We start from the raw sequence: 13,032 nt of genomic DNA on the forward strand, positions 1-13,032 counted from the left end.
TGGGCCAGGGTCAGACTAATTTGCATATAGCCAAGTTCTGAGCTGGGATGGTGCAGTGAGCTAAAAAACGGTGATGGATCAAGCCCTGATCTTTGGACTGGGTAAGAGTGGTCTGCTTAATTCAGACACTCTGTTCATCACCAACCCCTTTTCTGAATCAATTTTGTCCACCATAAGCGTGGAAGGGTAAACTCAGATGTGAGTCCCTTGCTCATTGCACCATCAGGATTCAAGCAAGCCGGGCCGAAGACGGCTGAAATGCCAGAAACCGGTCCCCGGTAGCTTGTTTCCTTCCCAGTATAAGAATTGGCTTGGTAGTTTGGTCTGCCCTGTTCCCATGATGCACTGGGCCAGGGTCAGACTAATTTGCATATAGCCAAGTTCTGAGCTGGGATGGTGCAGTGAGCTAAAAAACGGTGATGGATCAAGCCCTGATCTTTGGACTGGGTAAGAGTGGTCTGCTTAATTCAGACACTCTGTTCATCACCAACCCCTTTTCTGAATCAAATTCATAATACAAGCATCAACTGTTTGGGACAATTCTTTGTAATATCCTGCAGGATTTTTACGGAGGTCGGGAAGAGTTTGCTTAAGCGCCACTACTTCAGACCTCTTCCAGGGTTCGTGAACCCATATACGCTGGAAATGAGCAGGGACAGCAGGTGGACCAACCACCGCGTCTCTCCATACGGGAGGGACTTCACGCATCGGATAATTCTTGCTACCCTTTTTATTGACGGAATCAACCTCGGAAAAGGACAGGGATAGAAACATTGTTCGAAACGCAATGAGTCTAATTACCGCTTCCTCAACTCGGTATCCTACAATAAAACCTTTGTCAAAATCACCTTGTAATTTCAGGAGGTCTGAAGGGACTGTATCTAACTCTATATCTTCCCAACCTTTGATAAGAGTTTGACACATGATGTTGAAAACATATCTCTGCGTAGGCTCCCCCCATTGATGAAAACAACTCATAATATCATCAGTACTATATTCTGGTCGATGCTCAATCCATTTGCGAGCGAGAGAACCCAGAGCTGCTTTCTCGTCCGCAAAAGGAAGCTGACAACGAGATTGTCGTCTAGAGAAATCTGGAGACATTTTCAGGGACCTAACAAAAGGAGAGAATAAATTTGTAACAGCATCTGCTATCCTCCTCTGTGAAACAGGAGAATCCCTCGAAAGAATAGGAGGTATTACAGATATAGAAGGCAATGGAGACTGAGACGTAGCATGTTGAAGAATAGGAGCCGGAGAAGGCGGGGTTGAAGTACAAGCTGCGAAGGCAGAGCTGAAGTCGACGAGGAAGCATTAAGGGGCTGAGCTGGTTGCTGGACAATTGGTAACTGAGCAACCACTTGTTGAGCAACAGGAGGGGGTAACGGAGGTGCAGTCGCATTCTGAACATAGGGCGGAGGTGAATTCAATAAACAAGTCATTAGGGAATCTTCTTCTAATTCTTTACTCTTATCTGAAGAGGAAGTAGGCAACATCGGATAGCATCTATCGCCATATGATGTTGTCTCTCTGATATCTCCTTCGCATCATCTACTTCGTTATCTTTAAACTGCTGGGCAGCCTGAAGGACTGACATGTCTTGTGCTTTTTTATCCTTTTTCGCTTGTTTAATTTCTTTCTGTTTGGCTTCTTTACGCCAGAGGCGAAAGGAGTCAAACATAGCCGGCCGGGCTTTTCTTCTGAACAGAATTGTTTCCAAATTATCCAATATAGCGGGATCGAAGCTACCATTCTGGGGCCAACTCAAAACTCCACTATTTTTTGTATATCGGACCCATTTCTCATTAAAGGTAATGGGACCAATACCATGTTTCGAATAGAGCTCATAAGTCGGAGTTCCAACCGGAGGAATCGGACATGACTCCTCCAACTGGGAATCCCTTGTACAACCCAAACAACAAAATCTTTTGAACTTACTCAGCCCAGGCATCGTCACTTCTCTAGACTGATCACAAACAACAAGGGGTATAGATCAGTGAAACAGTACAATCGTACTTACCCCTTGGCTTCAGCTATTGCAATAACTGAACAGAGACTAAGAATAAACAAAACAAAGGTCTGTGGGAGCGACCCACCAAATACTTAACTAAAAATCGTTCTGCGCCAGCGAAGGTCCGTCTATCCTCTCGCTCTACCAAAACTTCAGAAGGGTCCAAGGCAGGGCGACAGTCGGGCAGCAGTCGTCAGCAGCCGTCCGAGAGGAGTAGCCGCGCCGTCAAAGACCTTCGGTCCACTTCCGACATACAGGGGTCGGTTACGTGGTGCGCCTCCTCCTGAGTATTCTTGCGGGGCTCCTCACGACCCTCGGGCTCAACCGCTACCGCAGAAGTCGCCCACCATGGGCGCCAGTTGGAGAATCTCAGCCTTAGGGCCCGGTGGCGCAGGGTACACCTAAATCCCCGGACTCTTCGTCTGGCGTAGAAGATGGTATTTATATGCTGCAGCTAGTACAGTGGTCTTAGAAGTCGTCAGTACAATGAGGTTCAAAAGAGACTGCCACTTAACTCCGTGGCGCACAGGTGTATATATCATACAGCACAATGCAAAAATGCAATCACACACGAGCATGAGCTATAAGCAAATGTTACAAACAATGTTTTAAGTCCAAAACAACTCAAGTTCCCGGTTCTATTTGTCACTCAACCCTTTAAGTAAATCCCAAGTGAATCCACACAATTCGGTTTACTAGCAGAGAAAACACAGCTGTGTGTCACAGAAGGACAGTCGAGAAACAGGAGAATGCATGAGATATGTAGCGAAGGACAGCAGATAAGATAACTTAAGGGAAACAATGGTGTGAAATGACATGTAGTCCAGACGGGGATTAATCAGTTCAGACAGGAATTAGTGTACTCAGCCAGACCCTGACACTCGTTAGCAAACATAGGCGAGGAAGCCACCTGACACGCAAATGCAGAAACGAAAAAAACATTGCGTTCGCCGAGCTGCCTGAGTGAGGGCAACACAAAATGGCGGCGATCTTAAAATGGAGGCTGAGCACGAACGAATTCGTAATTTACAAAACCTCAGTAATAATACTGGAAAGGTCCTCTTCTGTAAAATAAGCCAGTTAGTATACTACTGGAAATTCCATAGGTTAAGGGCAAGTGGTGGTAAGTCACACCTTCAGCTACTGAAGTGGGAAGCTTCATGCAGACATAACCGTCGTCTATCTCGATCGTCTCTACATAATGTACTTATAGGTTTGCGAAAACATTTAAATGAGTTTTGTTCCTGATTTTGTTAAAGTGTAATCCTTCCTCATCTGGTGCTTCTAAATCTAGCTTTGTCTAGTACGTCTATACTTTGTGGGGTACTTCTAGTGTGTGATTCTACAGTGTCATCTGGTAGGTTATTATTGGGGTACAGACTTGGGTTTTTACTCATCATAGAAGGAATAGTTATAGTCAGTCCTATCCATAGTATCAGAACTAGTGCTACACTACATAACCATACTTGGCAGCATGTTTTACAACAATTTCGTCTAAGCCTTCCATTCACATTGGAATCAGACATTTTGGCTCAAAAGAAGTTTTTCAACCCCTCTTTGTAACTTTGTACAGGTTTCTTACACAGGGCAACTTCAGGTTGGTTCTTCTTCTTCGGTAGTCTGGTCAGCAATCAATTCTTCATCACTTTCGTCACTTATATCAAGATTTTCAAATTCCTCCAACACCAGACAAGTCCATTCAGGATTCTGATATTTATTGTTCAGTCTCTTTATTCGGGCACTTCTTCTCTTTGGCTTTGCTCCAGACTGCTCAGCTTCGCTGTAGTCTTGATTCTCTTGTTCAAGGTTTTCCTCTACAGTCTTTAGTCTTAGTCTCAGTCTTTTGATGAACCTTGGTTCTCTATTCTTCTTCTTGAATCTTTTAACTGCCACTGTTATTTGGCTTTCTTCTAATGCTCTTTTGTTTTCATTTAGTTGTGGCACATCTATTTCAACAACTTCTTCTTCCCTTTCTGTCTGACTAGCCCCAGGTCTTATTTCAGTTTCTTCTGCCTGGTTACTAAACTGGCCTGGTTCAGGTATATGCTGAATCTGACTTTTGTTTGTTTCAACTTCAGTTTCCTAAACACATTTGTCTAGTTCTATCTGATCCTGTTCAAGCACTTCGAACTTTTGATCCTCTTCCGCTTGAACCTCCGCCCTATTTTCTATCTGTCCCTTTTCAATCTCAGGAGTTTTTGGAGGTGTGTCAATAACCTGTTCTGTAACTATCTGACCTTCTTCATCATCGGTTTTTGACATGGATTTCGATGATCTGATTATCTCTCCTGTTCCTGTCTCGTCCTCAATATCCTGCTCTCTATCTAAGTAGGTTTGTCTTCTGGTTCTTATTGGATCGATGTCATGTCGATTACTGGGACCCAATCATCTTGACTGGTGCTCGGTTGTTCGTCATCAGCTACTTCAGGACCAACTTCAGGAGACCCCTCAGCTGTACAACCTTCAGCCTCAGTTTCTTCATCTTCTGTCACCTTTTTCGTATGGCTGGCATGGATCCTCTGTGGCACCCCTGCACACTACACCGCTGTTGTGGTAACAAGAATCACTTGTCTTGGTTTTCCCCACTTCGGTGCAAGGCAACTCTTCCGAGTGTGTTTCTTTATCACAACCCAATCACCAGGGTTCAAACCATGGGCTGGAGTTGCTGGCCTGGCGGCAGCGTCTTCCCCAATCTGGTGCGAGATAGAACGCACTTGGTCACCCAGTTGCTTGCAGTACTCTAGCACCAAATCATCAGAAATGTTTATCAGTTTGTGTCCTGGTACCCATGCTTGTCGCATTACTCTTCCCATCAGGATCTCGTGGGGGCTCAGGCCTGTCTTCCGATCTGGAATACTTCTGAGTCCCATCAAGACAAGGGGCAATGTGTCTATCCAATTCATTCCAGTAGATTCACACATCTTTCCCAATCTTGACTTGATAGTGCCATTCAGTTGTTCTACCACTCCAGAAGCCTCTGGGCGATATGCACAGTGCAGTTTTAGTGTAATTTTGAATGCTTTACAGATTTGGCTTATTATTTCATTCTGAAAATGCCCACCTCTGTCTGATTCAATTGTGACTGGAAATCCGTACCCAGGTATCAATTCCCTCAGTAATAATTTGGCTACAGTGATGCTATCATTTTTCTTTGCAGGATAAGCTTCTACCCATTTTGAAAACAGGCAGACAATGACAAGGACGTACTTCATTCCTTTACAGGGGGTAACTGTATAAAGTCAATTTGTAATCTTATGAAAGGACCTTCTGCTTTTCCAATTTTACCTGGTAAAACTACTGTTTTCTTTCCGGGATTTTACTGTTGACATGTCAAGCACCTCTGGCAGAGTGCCTCTGCAATGTTCCTGAATTTCGAATTGAACCATGTCTGTTTGAAGACAGGGATCATTGCATCCCTTCCTACATGTGTATCTCCATGTATCAGTCTGGCCATAGGAGCAAGCAGGCTGTCGGGCAACACAGGCATACCATCACTGTAAACAATGACACCATCCTCATTCCTTCTCTGACAACCAAACTTTCTCCATCTTCTCTTTTCATTTGGCCCAGCTGCATTTTGCAACTCTTTCAGTTCTTCCCATGTTTGTACATCTTCAAACACCATAAGTTGGCAGCTGTTTCCGCCCCCCAATTTGATATTGACTGACATTTTATATTTTGCACAATGTTGGGCCAGTTGGTCAGCATATCGATTACCTGCTGTCACATTGTCATCGGCAGATTTGTGAGCAGCACACTTGACCACTGAAAATTCTTTTAGTAACTGGATTGCTTCCAGTAGTTCCTGTACAACTTTTCCATTTCTGATAGGAGTACCTGAAGCAGTCAGGAACTCTCTTTGCAGCCACAATTGGCCGAAGTCATGCACAACCCCATAACCATACTGGCTATCCGTGTATATGGTTATTCTCTTATTTTTCCCAATTTTACAGGCTCTTGCCAATGCAACCAATTTGGCTACTTGTGCAGACTTGACCCCAAACAAATAGGATGCTTCTACTGCGCGTTCTAATGTACAAACGGCGTATGCAGCACTTAGGCCTCCATCCTCATGTCTTAGACATGAGCCATCTACAAACAGTTCGTAATCTTCAACAGTCAGGGGCATTTCTTTAATGTCTGGACGTCGTTTTGTACTAAACTCAGTCAGGTCAAGGCAATCATGCTCGACCTCTCCCTTTACTTCTGCAATGAGTGAATTTGGTAATAGGGTAGCTGGATTAAATATGTTACATTGAGTAATGGTTTCATTTGCTGCACCTACCAGAATTCTCTCATACTTAGTCAGCGGACTAGGTGTGAGATACTGTGTTTTAGTTCTGGTCAGTAAGATTACAACTGCATGTGGAACATACACAGTTACAGGATGTCCCATAATGATGGATTCACTCTAGTCAAGACTCATGCAAGTTGCAGCTACTGCTTTCAGACATCCAGGTAATCCAGCAGCCACTGGATCCAAAGTAGCAGAAAAATATGCTACTGGACGTCTAGTCAAACCATGCGCTTGGGTTAGGACTGACAGTGCACAATTGTCTCGTGTATCACAAAACAGTGCAAATTCTGCGTAATTTTGTAAAAGCTGTCATGCTTTCTTCATCCCACTCCACTGGGTCCTTTGCTCCTTTCTTTGTCATTTTATTAATGGTTTTGCTAGAACTGCAAATCCCACAATCCACTGTCTACAGTATCCTACAACTCCAAGGAACATTCTGATCTCTTTCTGAGTATTGGGTAGATGCATGTTTCGAATTATCCTAATTCTTTCTGTGGTAACTTTCCTGATTCCTTTCTCTATCTGGTGCCCCAGATATTTTACTGAAGAGGTACAGAACTGTAGTTTGTCTGATGATACTTTATGCCCTCCTTCACCTAAATGGTTCAGTAAGGCAATGGTGTCAACAACACAGTCTTTCTGACTTTTAGATGCCACCAAGAGGTTGTCTATGTATTGCACTAGATAAACAAATAGAGGAGTACCACCATAAAGAATCAAGAGAATTCCTAATGGGGTGTGTGACTGACAAAAGGAAAGAATTTATCCTTTTGTTAAAAACCCCTCACTCACCAGCCTAGTGGTGACATGATTCATCATCGGGGCCCACCCTGGCGGCCTAGCGTCACCAGGGTGTGCTACAACACCTGAAATACAGTGGAGCGGGTTGTGAGTGTAAGTGCAAAAAAAGGTGTGTTAAAAATTGTCCTGGTTTAACTTAGTGGGAAGATAAATTTTATTTACAAGAAACTGGACAATTTTAAAAAAGTGGCGAGATACTATGAGGGTAGTTACGGCCAACAGTATCTCTGTATGTGTACTGGTCTACATGTTTCAACCTTAGATGGAATATGCCAGGTTTTCGTCAGGACCAAAAACAAGGAAGTGGACGGTCTGTGCCCCCTAAAAGGCGCACCCAATCCTAATTCCTCGTGACCCAGTTAGCAAAACTCGCTAATGGTGAAAAGCCCTAGCCTCAGTGGGGGAGCATGTGTAATAAAAATCAAAAAGCATGTGGGGAAGAAAGAGAGAAACGAACATCCATCAGACGTGATCAATATTACATGCCTGTTACATTGTGCAGTATCGTGTCTCTGTGTCTTCATGCTTCATGCCACTCTCATTAGGAATTTGTGTTGGTATCTGCGTGATATAGTCATGCTGTTCTTAGGCCAACTAGGGGCATGCTATTTTGCCAACTCACTCATACTTATCAAAAGGTGCGTGCTCAGTGGCATACACTACTTTTATTCCAATCTTGCGCACTCTTAGTAATTATAGTGGCGTGGTATCTAACTCTCGCATCCCTATTATTGTGGTCGTGAGGATCGTTTTTAGATGTGCATAGTTTACCCGTAAAAATCAAGGGACACACAAGGACTTACTTACATAAAATACGGAAAACAAACAAACATATAATGGTAGAAGGAGGCGGCTTACTCCTATTCTAGTGTCTGTTGCATCGGAGGGCAGGGAGTGGTGTCACCACTTGATGAAATGTATTCTGCAATTACATGGAGGCAACTGTTACGAAAAACGGTTGCTGGTCAAGATCAGTCGTGTGTCGCGGTAGATTCTAGACTCTGTAATGGCGGTGAGTCCCAGAAACTAAAAAGCAGGTCTGCTTTACTTACAGTTTTGTCGTGATGGAAGAGGCCAGTTACCACATCTCTCCTCTGCTGCCCCGCTACAAATGCCGGTGCTCCTGTATGTGTTAATGTCAGGAGCCGGCTTCCGGGGTGGGCGGGGTTCGTGTCACGTGGGCGTTGCCAGGGTAACCGTTGTCTGTATTATGCTACGGGTGCCGCACTTGGCCAAAAAAGGTTGTGATAACGCGCCTGTGGCTGTGGGATGGTCACAGAATGGTGCTATGATGTGGGAGAGTTAACAGGAATTATCCATAAGTTATTGTTGGACCGTTGAAGCGAACATGGCAACGTTGTAATAAGTGTGCATATTTATGGATGGAGATAATTTGACAACAGTCGGCACTATTAAATTATGAGCATCTGGCAAGAGGGTATTTTGACAACAGTCGGCGCTAGTAAATTATAAGCATCTGGCAAGAAGGTATTAGCGCCGCAGACTGCGCATATTGTTGTGCCTATTGTAATGCCGTAGATTGACCATAACGGATGTTTGGTGGTCAATGAATTGCATTAGTGCATAGGTTGATCTGTCATATTGAGAAGTAATGGGAGTGCCATTCTTGACGGATCAAACAACCAATTTGGTTGTAATGATGGAATTATGCGGAGTGGGATATTGTAGGGCGTCCGGTGTCACCTCCACCCAGTATGCCAGGCTGGTTCAGAGTGGAGGATGTGTGAGGATATAACACCGTATTACATAAAAGTCATTACTTCAGGGTGGCAGGCTTCAGTGGTTTGTTGGTATCCCTGGGTACTATTTATTTTAATACAGAGGCCCAAGGAATATTGTCGTTCAGGCCTATCTTATGTGTCAAAAGCCTGTAGATCCATCGTTGTTCCTTTTCAAACAAGCGGTTCAGTAAATTTGGACCTGGTTGTACTTGTTCTATTACTGTCCATTGCATATCATTGGGTGTATGATGTGCCGCCAGGAAGTGGTCTGTGAGTCTTGTGGTGTTTTTCTTGCAGCGAATCGTACTCCGGTGTTCACTGATACGTTGCTTTACCTTGCGCGTTGTCATGCCTATATATGGTTTGCCACACATGCATTTGATCATATACACCACATTGCTGCTGTTACAGTTGGTGTGTGATCGCTGTTCCCAGGGTTTGCCTTCTTCCAGGTTGAGGGTTTTGGTGTTTTCTGTAAGGTGGCATACACTGCAGTCTCCACACTTGGATTGTCCTGTAAAGGGGGGAGCACCCAGATTTGTGTTATGCTGGGATTTGCATTGGTAGTTGTTGTCTTGGGTCTGGTATTTACTAGGCTATCTTTAAGGCTCTGCGCTTTTCTGTATGAAAATAGCGGTTTATCCCATTGAAAGTTTCCAGAATTGAGTATTGACCAGTGCTTATTTATGCTTCTGCTCACTTGATTGGATATTGCGTTATAGGTGGTAACGCATGTGAGTGGTGTTGTCTCATTTTCCTCTATCTTTTCTTCAAGTAGGGCATCTCTGGGCTGATTTCTTGCCCTTTTCTGGCATTTGTTTACAATTTTGGAAGGGTACCCCCGTTGTTTCAGTTTTTTGGTGAGATCCTCAGCTTGGTTTTTGTAGTCTCTCAGTTTGCTACAATTCCTGCGTAGTCGGAGGTATTGTCCATAGGGGAGGTTTTCCCTGAGTGGACGAAGATGAAAGCTTTCGTACCTCAAAAGGTTGTTTTTGGCTGTGGGCTTGAAGTGGGTTTTCGTCATCAGGAGTTCCTCTTCCCTGTTGATCTCAATGTCCAGAAAGATCATCTTGTGCCTGTCATAGCAGTGTGTGAAGCGCAGATGTGGGTCACAGGTATTGATCCAACTTATGAATTCCATGAGTGTCTCTTGTTGGCCTTGCCAGATTGCCAAGATATCATCTATGTATCTACGCCAGAATTTGATGTGGGTAGCATAGGGATTGTCACTTGATAGGATGTATTTCTACTCAAAATCATACACGTAGAGCCCTGCCACACTGGGGGCAAAAACACTGCCCATGGATGTGCCCCCTGTCTGGAGGTATAGTAGTCCTTCATATTCAAAATAATTTCTCTTGAGGGCAAGAGTGGCACATTCCAATATGAATTGCTTAAGTGTGTGGTGTTCCTAGTTGGCTTCTTCCAGAGTTTTTTGAGGACAGTTATGGGGCATCCTGTGGTATGCTTGTATAGAGGCTTTCGATATCAAAGCTCACAAGGATGGTGTCTTCCTCCATTTTGATCTTATCTAGGAGTACAAGTAGGCTTTTGGTATCTTTTAGGTATGTTGAAGTACCCTGCACTATGGTCTTGAGAAAGAAGTCACAGAACCTAGATAGTGGTTCTAACAGTGAGCCTATCCCCGATACAATAGATCTTCCTGGTGGGGGGATTTTTCCTTTGTGCATTTTGGGGACCACGTAGAAATATGGGATTTTGCCTTCTGTTTTGCACAGGTAGTCTGCCTCCTGTTTGGAAATCTTGCCTGCGGCTTCTGCTGTCTCCACAAGTTGTGTGATTTCAATACGAAGGTCTTCTGTGAGGTCAGATTGGAGAGGCTGGTAGTTCCTGGCATCTCCTAGTAGTCTCCTGCATCCCATGTTGTAATCAGATTTGTCCATTAGTACAAGGCCTCCGCCTTTGTCTGCTGGTTTGATTATGATGGTGTTGTCTGATTTTAGATCTGATATGGCATTGTTTTCTGCTCTGCTGTTATTCTGAAATAGCTTGGTTACTGTCATTGATTCAATGTCATTGAACACTGCTTGCTCAAAGGTGTTAATTTCTACTGGAGTTGTGCGAGGCGGTGGTACGAATGTGGACTTGATTCTTAGTTCAGTCTCATTGGGTGCTTCATCGGTGGCATCTGTGTTATGTTTCTCAATAAAAATGCCTTGAGTCTGAGTTTTCTGAAAAATGATGCCAGTTCACAATGCAGCTTGAATTTGTCCAGAGCCGCTGTTGGGACGAAGCCAAGTCCCTTGTTAAGGACCCTCGCCTCCGTCTCGGTGAGCGCCCTTGATGATAGATTAGTTATTCTCCTCGCATTGCTTGGTCCTGCCTTGTTCATCCCCGCTTTGCTCCTGGTGTAGCTGCCCGCCGGGTCTTCCTCCTCCCATTGGACATTGTTCCCTTGTTTTTTGCGCCCTCTTCCGCGCCTGCCTCTGTTGGGAAAAGGAGGACAGAATTGGTTTCAGAAAACTCAGACTCAAGGCTTTCATCCTCGTCCACTCAGGGAAAACCTCCCCTATGGACAATACCTCCGACTACGCAGGAATTGTAGCAAACTGACAGACTACAAAAACCAGGCTGAGGATCTCACCAAAAAACTGAAACAACGGGGGTACCCTTCCAAAATTGTAAACAAATGCCAGAAAAAGGCAAGAAAGCAGCCCAGAGATGCCCTACTTGAAGAAAAGATAGAGTAAAATGAGACAACACCACTCACATGCGTTACCACCTATAACGCAATATCCAATCAAGTGAGCAGAAGCATAAATAAGCACTGGTCTTTACTCAATTCTGTAAACTTTCAGTGGAATAAACCGCTATTTTCATACAGAAAAGTGCAGAGCCTTAAAGATAGCCTAGTAAATACCAGACCCAAGACAACAACTACCAATGCAAATCCCAGCATAACACAAATCTGCCCCCCCCCCCCGTTACAGGACACTCCAAGTGTGGAGACAGCAGTGTATGCCACCTTCCAGAAAACACCAAAACCCTCAACCTGGAAGAAGGCAAAACCTGGGAACAGCGATCACACACCAACTGTAACAGCAGCAATGTGGTGTATATGATCAAATGCATGTGTGGCAAACCATATATAGGCATGACAACGCGCAAGGTAAAGCAACGTATCAGTGAACACCGGAGTACGATTCGCTGCTAGAAAAACACCAGAAGACTCACAGACCACTTCCTGGCGGCACATCATACACCCAATGATATGCAATGGACAGTAATAGAACAAGTACAACCAGGTCCAAATTTACAAAACCGCTTGTTTGAAAATTAACAACAATGGATCTACAGGCTTTCGACACATAAGATAGGCCTGAACGACAATATTCCTTGGGCCTTTGTTTTAAAATAACTAGTACCCAGGGATACCAACAAACCACTGAAGCCTGCCACCCTGAAGTAATGTTTTTTATGTAATACAGTGTTATATCCTCACACATCCTCCACTCTGAACCAGCCTGGCATACTGGGTGGAGGTGACACCGGACGCCCTACAATATCCCACTCCGCATAATTCCATCATTACAACCACATTGGTTGTTTGATCCGTCAAGAATGGCACTCCCATTACTTCTCAATATGACAGATCAACCTATGCACTAATGCAATTCATTGACCACCAAACATCTGTTATGGTCAATCTACAGCATTACAATAGGCACAACAATATGCGCAGTCTGCGGCACTAATACCTTCTTGCCAGACGCTTATAATTTACTAGCGCCGACTGTTGTCAAAATGCCCTCTTGCCAGACGCTCATAATTTAATAGCGCCGACTGTTGTCAAGTTATCTCCATCCATAAATATGCACACTTATTACAACGTTGCCATGTTCGCTTCAACGGTCCAACAATAACTTATGGATAATTCCTGTTAACGCTCCCACATCATAGCGTCATTCTGTGACCATCCCACAGCCAGGCGGGTTATCACAACCTTTTTTGGCCGAGTGCGGCACCCGTAGCATAATACAGACAACGATTAGCCTGGCAACGCCCATGTGACACAAACCCCGCCCACCCCGGAAGCCGGCTCCTGACATTAACACATACAGGAGCACCGGCATTTGTAGCGGGGCAGCGGAGGAGAGATGTAGGTAACTGGCCTCTTCCATCACGACAAAACTGTAAGTAAAGCAGACCTGCTTTTTAGT

The 13,032-nt window shown here is 44.4% G+C and overlaps 1 protein-coding gene across 1 annotated transcript in view; it reads left to right on the forward strand.

Annotated features, from left to right (window-relative positions):
- Nucleotides 1–13,032, forward strand: part of ADGB (androglobin) — a 1,363,241-nt gene that overhangs the window by 253,597 nt on the left and 1,096,612 nt on the right. The gene's annotated exons all lie outside the window — the stretch shown is intronic.

This window comes from Lissotriton vulgaris, chromosome 6, assembly GCF_964263255.1.
Source record: "Lissotriton vulgaris chromosome 6, aLisVul1.2, whole genome shotgun sequence".
NCBI classification, from domain to species: domain Eukaryota; kingdom Metazoa; phylum Chordata; class Amphibia; order Caudata; family Salamandridae; genus Lissotriton; species Lissotriton vulgaris.